The 15,358-nt window shown below is 39.1% G+C and overlaps 1 protein-coding gene across 2 annotated transcripts in view; it reads left to right on the top strand.

Annotated features, from left to right (window-relative positions):
- Positions 1 to 159: 159 nt before the first annotated feature.
- MIER3 (MIER family member 3) overlaps positions 160 to 15,358 on the top strand; it is a 194,106-nt gene continuing 178,907 nt past the window's right edge. For both annotated transcript variants that reach the window (XM_047864619.1, XM_047864611.1), the window contains exons 1-2: positions 160 to 608; positions 10,886 to 11,062. The gene's annotated coding sequence lies outside the window, so the exon portion shown is untranslated. The remainder of the gene's footprint in view (positions 609 to 10,885; positions 11,063 to 15,358) is intronic.

Below are 15,358 nucleotides of genomic sequence, written 5' to 3'. Positions count from 1 at the left end.
TCCGCCCTCTACGTGGGGCGGCTGGGGGGAGGGGAATGGGGCGTGGCTACGTCTGGGGGCGGGGCGTCGAGGAAGCCCCGGAGGTAGGGGCGCGTGGGGGGCGGTGGCTCCGCGCAGTGACGTCAAGAGCAGCTGGAGTCGGGGATTACCCCCTGCTGCTGACGTGAGGACGGTGAACAATCGGGAAAGTTCGGTGGAAGGGGGAATTCCCCGCCGCTCCCAGAGGAGCTCCTCCTCCCGCCCCTCCCCCACCCAGGGCCGCCCCGGAGGCTGTGATGGTGGGGCCACCGAGCGGGTGAGGGGAGAAGGCTGAGCCGGGAAGCGGCCGCAAGAGCTGTAGTGGCGCGCGCAACGGCGTCTTCCTGGGCTGGACGCTCGGAGGAGCCGCGGCGCGCGCCCCTCGCCTGGTACCGCGCTCGGGCCTGGGTGGAAGGGAGATCACATGCTTGCCTGTACACAGCCCTGCGCGGGCGGAACGCTGGTGGTGCAGGCACAGGGCTAATTGGGCGCCCTGAAGCAATGGATCCATCGTCGAATGCAAATATGAGTGTGTCAGACATAAACAATTTGTACCGGAGTCCAGTGGCTGAAGAAAGGGGACTAACTCGGTGGGTACTAAGCTCAGATTCTTAAAGGGTAAAAATGGCTACTAGATGTAATCGTGCTAATCATTTTTCCTTCTGCTAAGTCTGCATGAGGTGAGAATTATTTCAACACTGTCTCTGGCCGGCACACTCCACACAATTTTTTTTAATGAATTTAATGGTATTCACAGTTATCTAATTGCGATACTTTCCCCCTTTGTAACAGGAGGCTTACTTTGAAACCTGTGAAGTTAGCTTTCTAAGAGGAATGAAAGTAATCACATGTGTTTAAGGGAAAATGTTAAGGGAGGTGTCTCAACCAGAGAAATTCCAGTAATTAAGTCCTTGGCTCTCCGCACTCCCCCAAGCCACAAAGCCTTCATACACAGTAACTTTATAGTCCTTTCATATGCATTATGGGATTTGTAGTTTAATGGACGGCTTCTAAAAGCTCCCTGAAAGAATGTTTGAATGTAAATTCAACAAAAATTTCACCTCCCAACCTTCTAGTTTAGTTTGCATCGGGGAAATAGACACTTTGGGCAATTAATACCTTACCGAGAACAAAGAAAAGACAATTAACACATGCTGTATATCTTATCTGTGCCAGGCACTTTGTCTTTATACCTACCAGCTTATGAAATGGGTGTTATTTGCCACGTTTTGCAGTTCAGGTTAAGTAACGTTTAAGCTTGCGGTACATGGAAGCTGAGCGCCACCAGCTTGGCTGTACCTCTAAAATTTGCTAAAGTCTTAATCCATATTTTTTACACTACACCGCTTCAGTATAAGTAAAAACAACAGAAAAATTTGATAATAGAACACCCACAAATTGCCTGTCCTATGGCAAAAGACATAAAGTTGAAAAATAAAATGGAGAAACAATTGTAATCTATGACAAACTGCTTAATATTTAATTGTACATACAGTCACTACCTTAATATCTGAATTATATTTACATATCAAGAGTTTTTACAAATCATGAAAGATAACTATACTAACTCTTAGAAAGTCAAAGGACAAAAACAAGTTGGTAATGTGTGTGTCAGAAATTATAAGAAAATATGTTCTGGGACGCCTGGGGGGTTCAGTCGGTTAAGCGTCTGACTTTGGCTCAGGTCATGATGTCACGGTTCATGGGATTGAGCGCCGTGTCTGGGTCTGTACTGACAGCTCAGAGCCTGGAGCCTACTTAGGATTCTGTGTCTCCGCCTCTCTTTGCATCTCCCCCACCTGCACTCTGTGTCTCTCCCTCTGTCTCTCTCAAAAATAAATGTTAAGAAAAAAAAATTTTTAAAGGAAAGATACTCTACCTCACTAGAAATCATTAAAATGAAAATAAAGCTAACAATGAGATACTACTTTTCACCTATTAGATTGGCAATGACATTAAAAGAATAAAACCTAGATGAGGATATAAGGAATAGATAACCATAATTGCATTAAACATATCAAGAATCAAAATCTATACAGCATTTCTGGAAGATAGTTTGGCTTTCATTAAAAAAAAATAATAATAATCTTTGGGGCGCCTGGGTGGCGCAGTCGGTTAAGCGTCCGACTTCAGCCAGGTCACGATCTCGCGGTCTGGGAGTTCGAGCCCCGCGTCAGGCTCTGGGCTGATGGCTCAGAGCCTGGAGCCTGTTTCTGGTTCTGTGTCTCCCTCTCTCTCTGCCCCTTGCCCGTTCATGCTCTGTCTCTCTCTGTCCCAAAATTAAATAAACGTTGAAAATAAATAAATAAATAAATAAATAAATAAATAAATCTTTAAGATACACTTTGCGCTGGGGTGCCTGGGTGGCTCAGTCAGTTAAGCTTCTGACTTTGGCTCTGGTCATGATCTCAAGGTTCATGGGTTCCAGCCTCACATCCAGGCTTTGGATTCTATGTCTGCCTCTCTCTCTGCCGCTCCCCAGCTCTCTTTCTCTCAAAAATGAATAAATATTTAAAAAAAATTTTTTAAAGATACACTTTGCCCAGCTATTCTACATCTTAGACTCAATTTTAATAAAATAATGGGAAAGGTTTCCAACAATTTATAAAGATACTCTGTGATAAATTGCTTATAACTACAAAAAAAATTGGAAACAACCTAAGTTCCTATAAATAAAGAGACTGAGTAAATAAATTATGGACAACCATGTATAGAATACAAAGCCATTAAAAAGGATGGTGTAGGGCCACCTGAATGGCTCAGTCAGAGCATGCAACTCTTGATCTTTGGATGAGTTCAAACCCCACATTGGGTATAGAGATTACTTAAAAATAAACAAACAAACATGATGATGTGCTTTTTTGTGGAAGGAAAAGGGGGTGGGGGATAGGGGCCGCTTGGGTGGCTCAGTAACTTAGGCATCTGACTCTTGATATCAGCTCAGGTCATGATCTCATGGTCATGAGATCAAGCCCCGAGTTGGACTGGGGCTCAGAGTTGAGGGTGGACCCTGCTTGGGATTCTCTCTCTCTCACTCTGCCCTCCCCCCCACCAAAATAAATAAACAAACATTTTTTAATGGTCATATGAAATAAATTTCACAGCCTACCATCCAAAAAATGTTTTTATTCACAGCATACCAATAACAAAAATAAAAGGTAGTAATAAAGAAAGAAAGAGAAAAGGTAGATTATAAAACTAATGTCCCATTTCTGGCAAAATGAAGTATGTACCAAATGAGAAAATCTGACTGAATATTACAAAAATGTTGACTGTGCTTAGTTCTAGGTGGCAGAATAATAGAGGATCTTTATTTTTATTATTTAGACTTGATAAGAGGTTATGTTACTTTTCTAATCAGTTTTTAAAAAGCAAATTGAACAATTAAATACAAGAACCTGTCTCCAACCAGCATGTTTTCCATTATTTTATTCATTTACTGAAAACTAAAAGGATTTATCACATAATTAGTTTATTAATAAATATAACATAGTAGTTCAGGAGAACATTTCTTTAGCTCTGTGCAAGAGAGTTTAATTAAATTAGTTTGATAATTTTCTCAATGATGTTATAGATATCAGCCACAAAGAGATTAAATAACTTGCTCCAAATTAATGTTAGCCCAAATATACAGTGATATATAAACATTTCCAACTTACTTGTAACAGAGAAAACTAAGAAACCTAATATCTGCTGACAGAATACTGGTGAAAAAACTAAGGTAAAAGGGTTTCTGGGTAGCTCACTTGGTTAAGTATCCGATTCGTGATTTCAGCTCAGGTCATGATCTCCTGGTCACTCGTGAGATCAAGCCCCCATCAGGCATGGAGCCTGGTTAAGATTCTCTCTCTCATTGGGGTACCTGGGTGGCTTAGTTGGTTAAGTATCTGACTTCAGATCAGGTCATGATCTTACAGTTCATGGGTTCGAGCCCCACGTTGGGCTCTGTGCTGACAGCTCAGAGCCTGGAGCCTGCTTGGGATTTTGTGTCTCCCTCTCCCCGCCCCTCCCCCACTCATTCTCTGTCTCTCAAAAATGAATAAATACTAAAAAAAAAAAAAAGATTCTCTTGCTGTCTCTTAAAACCAAAAGTAAAGCACTTTGATATAACAGAATACAGCTCTTAAAAAAAAATAAGGTAGACCTATAATACACTGTCAGAGATGTTCAATATGTTTTGTTAAGAGATAAAAGTGTAGCTTCATCATCATCATGATGCCTAAAAAATAATTCTTTAATGTTCATTAAATCAGGATTCTTTATTTTATTCATTGCTGTGCTATTTGAATATACTATTTTATAGTAATTTAATGTTTAAAACTTGATTACCTGGGGCACCAGGGTGGCTTATTTAGTTGAGTGTCTGACTCTTGATTTTGGCTCGGGTCAAGATCCCAGGGTAGTGGGATGGAGCCCTGATTGGGCTGAGCGTGGAACCTGCTTAAAATTCTCTCTCTCCCTCTGCCCCTCTTCCCAGCTCACTCTCTCTCTCTCTCACTCTCTAAAATAAAGTTTATTTTTAAGAAATTTGGGGCACCTGGGTGGCTCAGTAGTTTGGTTGGGCGGCCAACTACAGCTCAGGTCATGATTTCGTGGTCTGTGTGTTCGAGCCCTGCGTTGGGCTCTGTCCTGAGTGCTCAGAACCTGGAGCCTGCTTCTGATTCTGTGTCTCCCTCTCTCTCTGCCCCTTCCCTGCTTTCTCTCTGTCTGTCTCTCTCTCTCAAAAATAATAAATAAAAAAATTTTTTAAATAAATAAAAAAATAAATACATAAAATTTAATTATGCAGTGATCTGCAACAATTGAAGAATATAATGAAATATTTGTGTAGGAAACCTTGAATCATTCAAAATTATATCCAAAGTCCCTTTTCTGTGTTCCCATTGTACAATCCTGTGTGTACCCCTTTGATTAATTATCTATCCATTCCTACTTCTACCTTGAGCCTTAAAGGGTGTGCAGGAACTTCCTTAGCATTTTTCCTACACTTATTACCCTAGATTCTTATTGCCAATTTTCTTACTTATTTCTACCACTGAATTCAAAATATCCTTGAAAGCAGAAATTATATCTTTTCCTTCTTTATTCATAGCAATTAGCAAAGTTTCAGCCACGATGTAAAGTCTCCAATATTTGTTCAATGTACCACCTCCCTACCTTTAGTCTTTGTTTTAGCCTCATACTAACTGCAGTTCTCAGAATTTCCCTTGTTCTTGAACATTCTATGCAAATATTATTCCCTTTAACTAGATTGCCTTTCTCCTCCCCACTCTCTGCTTTGCAAATTCTTATTTCTAATACCTGGAAACCTTGTTCCAATAACACTCAAGTAAACCACGATCAGGTAAAGCTCAGAACTTCCTTCTCTGGACTCTCACATGGATTTACACTCACTTGTATCATTATTTATTCTCCTGTGTGTCCCTCTTTCTAGATGGTGAGACCCTTATTCCATTCATTACCTGTCCCTAAAACAATGCTCAATCCATAGAAGGTCCTTAATAAATATAACTGGCAGGCAGATGACTGAAGCATCCATACCCCATTCAGCTCCTGTTCCCATGCACCCACACAGCCTGACCTGTTTGAGGTCACTGCCTAGGTGCAGAGGTCCTCGCTTGTTCGCTGTTGACTACAGATTATGGTCCTGCTATTACACTCTGGTGATTAACACACAGTCTGAGTTGAGGCTCAACCACCTAACTTGGAAAAAATGGGAAACTCACAAAGGTTTTCTCTTTGGTATCATAAAAAAAAAAATACATTTGCATGCTACTCTTTCTGTCTAGCATGTTTCACAATTTTGTACTGATCCATTTAATGGGTCCCTCTCCTCACTGGATTTCGTAAGGCAAGAGCCCATACCTGTTTTGTTCCCTGTTGTGTCCCCAAAACCTGGTACAAAACTGGGCACAGGGTAAGTACTCCATAAATACTACCTGGTTGGAGGAAAGACTGGTTAATGAAAATAAAAACATTTTAAAAATAATTTTCTTAATTTTATTTATTTATTTATTTATTTATTTATTTATTTATTTATTTATTTATGTAATCTCTATATCCAGCATGGGGCTTGAGCTCATGACCCTAAGATCAAGAGTTGCATGGTCTTTGTTTGTTTATTTGTTTGAGAGAAAGCATGAGCAGGGGAGGGGCAAAGCAGAGAGAGAACGAGAGACAGAGAGAGAGAATATCCCAAGCAGGCTCCATGCTCTGCACAGAGCCTGAAGCACGGGGTTCCATCTCACCACCATGAGATCACGACCTGAGTCAATATCAAGAGCCATAAACTTAACCAACTGAGGCACCCCGGCACCCCATATATATGGTTTTGTGTCCATTTTTAATTTTATATGTTCTAAAATTCCCCATAGTTTAAAAAGTCTTCATTTTGTCTATATTCCATTTTAAAGACTAATGTAAGATTTGATTTCCTAATTTAAAACAGTTTATGCTAGTTGCATGATCTCTTTATTTTTACCACAATAAGGATGATTATATTTTTGATCAACTTTTCTGACCTTCTTACCATCAGAAAATAGTCCTGGTTCTATTAAGGTTTCCTCTGTGATTATAAATTTAAATTATCAAGATTTTCTCCCTTTTGATGAGAAAATTGACACTTATTTGATTTTTCTTAATGTTTTACTTACTTAAAAAAATTTTTTTTTTATGTTTATTTATTTTTGACACAGAGAGAGAGAGAGAGACAGCATGAGCGGGAGGGGGGCAGAGAGAGAAGGAGACACAGAATCCGAAATAGGCTCCAGGCTCTGAGCTGTCAGGACAGAGCCCGATGTGGGGCTCGAACTCACAGACCACGAGATCATGATCTGAGCCGAAGTTGGACGCTCAACTGACTGAGCCACCCAGGTGCCCCTGTTTTACTTATTTTTGAGAGAGAGAGACAGAGACAGAGACAGAGACAGAGACAGAGACAGAGTGTGATCAGGGGAGGGGCAGAGAGAGAGACACAGAGTCGGAAGCAGGCTCCAGGCTCTGAGCTGTTAGCACAGAGCCTGATGCATGGCTTGAACTCAAGTACCAGAGGTCATGACCTGGACTGAAGTCAGAAGCTTAACCAACTGAGCCACCCAGGTGCCCCAACACTTACTTCTTTTTTTTTTTTTTTTAATTTTTTTTTTTTTTAATTTACATCCAAATTAGTTAGCATATAGTGCAACAATGATTTCAGGAGTAGATTCCTTAATGCCCCTTACCCATTTAGCCCATACCCCCTACCACAACCCATCCAGTAACCCTCTGTTTGTTCTCCATATTTAAGAGTCTCTTATGTTTTGTCCCTGTCCCTGTTTTTATGTCATATGAGGACTCTAAGAGTCAAAACAGATGAACACAAGGGAAAGGAAACAAAAATAATATAAAAACAGGGAGACAAAAATACAAACAAAATAATATAAAATAAAATAAGTCATATAAAATAATAAATAATAAAATAAATAATATATATAATTATATATAATATATTATTTATAAAAATACATAATATATTACATAAATAACATGTTATTTATAAAATATAATAAGTATAAAATTAAATAAAACAAAAATAATATAAAAACAGGGAGCCCAACAGTTACTTCTTAAACAAAGCAGATACGTACGTTGACAAGTATTCCTCCAGGCTTCAGTTATGGGTGGCCCAGTTTCCCTTATTGGTATGTCCACTTCTGTGCTCCCCACTCTGTACCAGGAGGTGTGGAGGAACACCATTAGCATGAGCACAAATTACCAGCAAAAGTTTTAAAATGTTCTCTCCCAATATGTGACTTCCAAAACACAGCCTTCTCTTACACAGCTTTAACAGTTTTACACCTACAGCAGGAATATAAGCATGTAAATGGTTGTAGATGAGGTAAAAAAACACATTTTACAGTTTTTAAAAAAGATTTGTGGTCGATTTCAATATGTTGTATCCTTTATCATTTCCGAAATGGAATACAAGAAACCCTGGAGGTGTAATTGCACCTGTTGCCTCACCTTGTCATGAATTGTGTAATCTGAGGAGAAGCTGAATCCAGACTGGTTTACTTTGCTACCTTTTTATTCTAGGTACAATAAACATGTGGGACACTGCTTTGGAATATTCTCCATGGCCAGATTTCCTTCATATTTATTCTTTGAGGTTTCCAAGTTCATTTTTAGATGGCATCCTCCACTTTTGACTCTGAACACCCATTTTATGAAAGGAAATGCATCACATACATCAGAAACTTTATTGAATCAGTCAGTAGCTTCCCAAGTGCAACTGAGTGGCAGCCCTTCCAAACCATTCTACTTAAATGCATTAATGCCTCCCATAACACTAAGTCTAATTACCTAATTGGCATATAGAGATATAGACAGAAGCTAAATGACATAAAAGCCAATCAAACGATATCAGAGATGGAAGTAAAACCTGAAAATTTCTAGTTTTGATACTTTAGGAAGCCTTTAAGTTTTAGGAGTAGAGATTATAGATCACTCCAACTTTACTGAGACTAGAAACTGTGTTCACACTAACTGGCTTTTATTAAAATTCATAGGAATTAAAGTGGTGGGGCTCCTAGGTGGCTCAGTCGGTTGAGCATTGAGCATCTGACTTCAGCGCAGGTTGTAATCTCATGGTTCATGGATTCGAGCTCCACATCAGGCTCACTGCTGTCAGCACGGAGCCCACTTTGGATCCTCTGTCCCCTCTCCTGCCCCTCCCCGGCTCATGTTCTGTCTCTCAAAAATAAATAAATATTAAAAATAATAGGGCAGCAGAGGTGGCTCAGTAGGTTAAGCATGCTACTTCAATTCAGGTCATGATCTCGTGGTCCGTGAGTTTGAGCCCCGAGTTGGGCTCTGTGTTGACAGCTCAGAGCCTGGAACCTACTTAGAATTCTGTCTTCCTCTCTTTCTCTGCCCCTCCCCTGCTCACACTCTGTCTGTCTCTCTCTCCCCCCATCTCTCGCAAAAAACTAAACGTTAAAAAAATTTTTTTAATAATATTAATAAATAAAATAATGGTTTATATCATGAGAGCATATTTGATTATACTTTAACCTTTTTCTTCCTTTTAATTATGAAAATAATATACACTTAAAAATATTCGAATACTACAAAAGTATATAAATTAGAAGTCCAACTATACTTCTAGAGTGAAACTTCTGTGAAGTTTGTTGTGATCCTTCTAGATTTTTTCTTTTTTTAAAAATTTTTTAAATGTTTATTCATTTTTGAGAGAGATTGTGAGTGGGGGAGGGACAGAGAGAAAGGGACACACAGAACTCAAAGCAGGCTCCAGGCTTGGTGCTGTCAGCACAGAGCTCCACGCAGGGTTTGAACTCACAAACCACAAGAGTATGACCTGAGCTGAAGTCAGATGCTTAACTGACTGAACTATCCAGGCGCCCCATCCTTGTAGATTTTTTCTATACATAGAAACATATATTTAATAAAATTGATTTATATATACTATTCTGTAATTTATTTTTCAACTTAATAATATATGGACATCTTTCCATGTCAGTATACTTGATACTTATTATTTTTAAGAATTATGTAATAATCCATTGAAAGAATTCACCTTATCTTATTTAACCAGTGTCTTCTGGAAAGACATTTAAATTGCATCTACTTTTTCCTCCTATAAACCATATAGTAATGTTTCTGAATTTAGAGTGTGTTTGGAAAGGAAAAAGAAGTAAGTGATAGAAAAATTATGATAAATGCCAGTGGGTAAGTCATTAAGCCAATGATGGTAGTTTTAAGGAAGATTTGGCAAAATAACATCATTTACTAGTATTTATGATGAACCAGGTCCCAGTTAGTTGTGATCCATGCTGCCATTTTCTTAATACTGCTACTATTTTTACTTTAATAGACTCAGATTAATCTTGATTCCACATAGTACTGGAAACATCCTGAGCTTTAGAGTTAGGCCTGGGCTTGAATCCTAGCGCAGGTCAGATCATATTTATTATACTAGGTGCTGTTGCTATGCTATTTATTGAGGGTATAGGAATGATTAGGACACAATCTGTCCGGGGTGCCTGGGAGGCTCAGTCTGTTAATCATCCAACTCTATTTTGGGTCAGATCATGATCTCACAGTTTGTGAGTTCATGCCCTAAGTCAGGTGCCCTGCCCACTAGGGATTCCCTCTCTCCCTGTCTCTCTGCCCCTGTCACCCACCAAAAATAAATAAATAAACTTAAAATACACACAGACACACACACACACACACACACACACACACACACACACACACACACACAAACACACACCATCTGTCCTCCAGATTCTTACAGCCTGAGAGATGAAGCTGACATAATATCTATTTTGTTTGCTGCCTGTTCCTCCAGTGTCTAGAGCAGGGCCTAGTAATAGTAACCACTCAATGTTATTTGTTGAGTGAATGAACTTTAAGACTGTGCCAAGTGCTGTTAGAGGCATGCATAGAGTGCTATGACATGTCTTTCCAAGAAGAAGCCTTAAAAACTGAGTCTGATGGGGGTGCCTAGTTGGCTTAGTCAGTAGTGCATATGATCTTTGGTCTTAAGATCAAGGTCTTAAGATCATGAGTTTGAGCCCCACATTGGGTGTGGAGAGTACTTTAAAATAAAAAGAAAAAGAAAAAACTAAGTCTGATGAGTCAAACAATTCCAGGAGAAAAGGATGAAAATAAGCCAGAACACGGCATTTACAAAGATGCAAAGAGAAGTGACTGCCACCATACAGGGTGCTGGGAACCATGAGAGAGGGCTAGAAAACAACACAGAGACCATAATAAAAGGGCTTTGACCCTCTGCTAGGAAGATCACATGTTTATTCTGAAGGGTTTGGAGAGTTTTTTACATTTTGTCCCCCTTTATCTGCAGTTCTGCTTTCCAAGGTTTCAGTTACTCACAGTAAACCAGGATCCGGAAGTAGAGGATCCTCTGATGTATCATCAGAAGGTCAGTAGTAGCCTAACTCCACGTCACAATGCCTGTGTCCTTCACCTCATTTCATCTCCTCACAGAGGCATTTTATCATCTCACATCACCACAAGAAGGGTAAGTACAGTACAATAAGATATTTTGAGAGAGATCACTTTCAAATAACTTTTTTTATATATACAGTTGACCCTTGAAAAACATTGGTTTGAACTGTGTAGGTCCACTTATATGTGAGGGTTTTTTTTTTTTTATATAAGTACAGTACAGTAAATGTATTTTCTTTTCCTTATGATTCTCTTAACACTTTCTTTTCTCTAGCTTGCTTTATTGTAAGAATACAGTATGTAATACATACACAAAATATACATTGAGTTTTCTCGGTAAGGTTCTGGTCAACGCTAAGCTATTAGCTAAATATTGGGGGAATCAAAAGTTATAGGCGAATTTTTGACTACGTGGTCAGCACCCCTAATCCTGTTGTTCAAGGACTAAGTATATTGTTATAAGTGCTCTATTTTATTATGATTTATTGTTGTTAATCTACTGTCACTAATTTATAAATTAAACTTAAAAAAAATTAAACTTTATCTTAGGTATGTATGTATAGGAAAAAAACATAAAGTGTGGTACTATCTGTGGTTTCAGGCATCCACGGAGTTGTTAGAACTTACTCCCTCTAGATAAGGGGAGACTAATGTATTTTAAGTAAGAGAGAGTTATGATAAGATTCATACTTTACAAGGAGGCTGCTTGTGATCCTCTGAAAACATTAAGGAAATGAAACTCCAGGAAGAGAAAGAAGGTAAGAGGCTATTGCAGTAATCCAAATGAAAGGTGATGGTGGCTGAGACCAGCCTAACCATCTTTCAGTTTCTCCTACACATCATAATTATCCTCCATTTTGTTTCTAACACATACAATTGTGAGAAGGGTTATCATACAGACTGTTCCTTCTGGCTGGAACACATATGCTCCCCCATTTTCAACCACCAGTTCTTACAAGCTTTAAAGTCTTAGCCTAAATGTCACTTCCTTAGGTAGCCTTCTTTGATACCCTGATCCCTCCTTAGCACTGAACATAATTATAAATGATAAATTATTTAATTACAAATTAAGCGGTTATTTATATGGTTGTTGTTTAGATATATGCCTCACCCACTGGACTCTAGATTTCATGAGAAATGTGTGAGTGAGTGGGGAGGGAGAGATGTGAAGAGATTCAAGAGTGGATACAGAGAATGTTATGTTTAAATGTTTGTGAAGATAGGGCAAGAAAAAAAATCCAAGATTAAATGGAGTTTCCAATTTAAACCCTTGAGTTGATGCTGGTGGCATTCCTTGAGCTAGGAGACAGAGGCAGAGAAATAGGTTAAGTGGAAGACGTAATCATGAGTTCAGTTTGGGATCTGTAGTGGGTACAAATCTTAAACCACAAAATCCAATGGGAAAGAAATACAACTTGGCAAAGTTTCCATAATAAGCTCTATATCCCATTGTGGGTTTTTTTTTTTTTTTAAGTTTATTTATTTTTCGGAGAGACAGACAGTGTAAGCAGGGTGGGGTGTGGGGCAGAGAGAAGAAGAGAGAGAATCCCAAGCAAGCTCCATGCTGTCAACACAAACCTTGAAGCAATGCTCGAACTCATGAAACCATGAGATCATGACCTGAGCCAAGATTAAGAGTAAGCCACTTAATCAACTGAGCCATCCAGGCACCTCTATTAACTCCAGGCACCATTGTTAACTTCAGTCATCTCCAGCACTCACTCATGACAACTAAGGCTACTGTTATCTTAGAACTATTTTCTTTACTCTTGGAGTTACTTTGCATGTATTTTATTTGTGTCTTTTCCTCCTTGATTTTCTTTCCTTTTTCTTTCTAATTTTCTCTTTTTCCAAGCCGTAATGTTATTAAAGCAATGTTTGTTACTGCTGTTTGACATCACTATCAAGATTACAACAAAATAAATGTGTTTATAAATTAAAACATGAATGATTTTCACTAGAAATAAGGAGATGATTTTGAAGGGGAAAAATTTATTAAATATTGGAATGGATAACCAAGGAGTGTAAGGGATTGCCATCTGGTAAATCCTCAAACTTGGAAGGAGTTTAAAGAGGACTGTTTTTGTAAACAAAACAAAACATATATGTGTGTGTGTGTGTATGTATTCGTATATATATTCATATATAAGCAAATGTAAGCAAATAAATCCCTTTATTGTTTATTAGTTTGTGTTGGGTTTCTGTCCCTTTCCGTCCAAGGAGTACCTACAAATTCAGGGTCTTTGTCCTGTAAGGTGATTGATACTATGCAATGTTTTCTTTCATCCATGATATTCAAAGTCATTTGTGACAGATTTTCAGTTTCTGGTAAAGAAACTGGCTATCTGAAACAACCAATGGGGTAAGCGTAACACTTCTGGTGTTTTTCTGTCCTTTGTATCGACACTGTGGCTAGTCCAAAGAAAAATCAAATCCACTTATTCTATCTATAAATAAGTTTCCGTTTAAAGCAGGATCCCTTTTGTGGAAAATAAATTGAAAAGGAAACAATTTATCCTATCCAATTTTCCTCTATCATCCAGGGCAGAAGCTCTTTTCACTTCAACAGAATGAAAAGGGAATCTGAGAAAGATTCTGGGAAGTCTCCTTACAGTTAGTATTCTTTCCTACTGCGAAGGATGAATTCACCCAAACTTTTAGAAGTGCAGAATGAATAGGTAGTGAAGGAAGGTAATTTCCCACTTTGAGGAAAAGATGCTGGTGACTCAAAGAGTGAGAGAAAGCAGAATTGCAATGAGAAAATAAAATTGGATAAGAAAGAAAACCAAAACAGGAAAAGAACCTTACTCAGCATTTTCTTTGTGGTTCTTTTCTTTAACTTACATAAAGTGTACTTTCCAATGGCGTGGTCATTCAGCCATTAAACAAATAGATATAAAGCTCACTGTGACCTAGGCACCAGGTAAATGCTGAGGATGCAACAAAGAGTAAGATACCGATGAGTCCATCTATATTTGTATGAGTCAGAATTAGATTCTAGGAAGGAAAGAAAATGAATATCAAACACCCACTGTATTATTGTACTGAGGTTCTCCAAACTCCCCAAACACCCTAGGCAATGGGCAAAAGGAGGAGGGTGCTTAGTCTACTCCTAAGGTAATGAAGAGGGAAGTTTGGAAGACAGGACACCTGACTCTGGTCTGAAAGTCTCAAGACTGTGATGGCCTGCTTTTCTGACAAAAGAGCTAAGCAAGCAGGCTGTGTTGGGAAAGGCCCGGATCCAAAGTTTGGTGCTATAGAGGATGCATGAGCCATATATGGACTCAGATAAACAGGCTGGACTTACCCAAGAGGAACACTTGAAGGTTGTGGTTATGTCAGCAGAGAAGTAGATTATTGGAAACCCCTGGAAACTGTCAAAGACAGACAAAGCTAGACACGATAAAAATGGTAAGGACAAATTTTAATCAGTTATATAGTATCGCAACAGGGGAAAGAGTCCTGTGTGAACTGAACTCAACTTCAATTTGTACAGAAGTGACTGGCATTTTAAAGGGAGGATAAAGGAAAAGGGAGAGGGGAGAGCAGGGGCTCCATACAATCAGGGAAATGAAAACTCCCAAAAAGTTTGGGAAGGGGGTGGGTTTCCTGTGTGTAACACATTTGAGCTTGTTAATTTTCCCTTATCAAAGTTAAGAGTTCTGCCTTTCCACAGAGAGTCGGAGACAGGGGTTCCATCTTTAAGTGTTGGCTAGAACACACAGTAAGTTCTTTCAGCAACATTGAGTTTTCTCTGGTAGGCACTTTAAGTGCTTTGTCATCCTAGGGATGTAGCTTTGGAATGTTAGCAACTGTCAGTGTTTGTTTAAGTTTTTATAGATCAAGATTGAAGCCTACTTTCTCCAGCTCAGAGGCTCAGAGGATCCTGGCTGGAGTTTGGTCAAGGAGAAACTCTTTGTGAAAACCAGGAGCTAAGGAAGGCTGGTCAACTAGAGGAACCAGGGGGAGCCCACAAATACAGTTCTTAAGGTCAGAAATTCTCAGTGTTGGGCATCCTGGTGGCTCGGCCAGTTGAGCATCTGATTTTATTTCAGCTCAGGTCATGATCTCACAGTTGCAAGATGGAGCCCCACATCCAGCTCTGCACTGACAGCACGTGCACACACTCTCTCAAAATAAATAAACTTAAAAAAAGAAAAAGAAATTCTCAAAGTGGTAAGGGTTTACTAAATCCCTAGAAAAGAGCTGTGTGGGAGAGAATCAACATTTGGAATGCATGCAATCTAGAGGGCATCAGTACCAGATTAAACAATGAATGAAACAATGAAACAAGAGAAGGCAATGAAATTCAGGGCAGGAAAGTAGTAGGGAAGACACTGACCACACCCCTTTCCCCACCAAAGGTTTA

This window comes from Prionailurus viverrinus, chromosome A1 (genome assembly GCF_022837055.1).
Source record: "Prionailurus viverrinus isolate Anna chromosome A1, UM_Priviv_1.0, whole genome shotgun sequence".
Classification (NCBI taxonomy): domain Eukaryota; kingdom Metazoa; phylum Chordata; class Mammalia; order Carnivora; family Felidae; genus Prionailurus; species Prionailurus viverrinus.
Note: the sequence above shows the minus strand (reverse complement) of the source record. Positions and strands in the feature narration are given on the sequence as shown.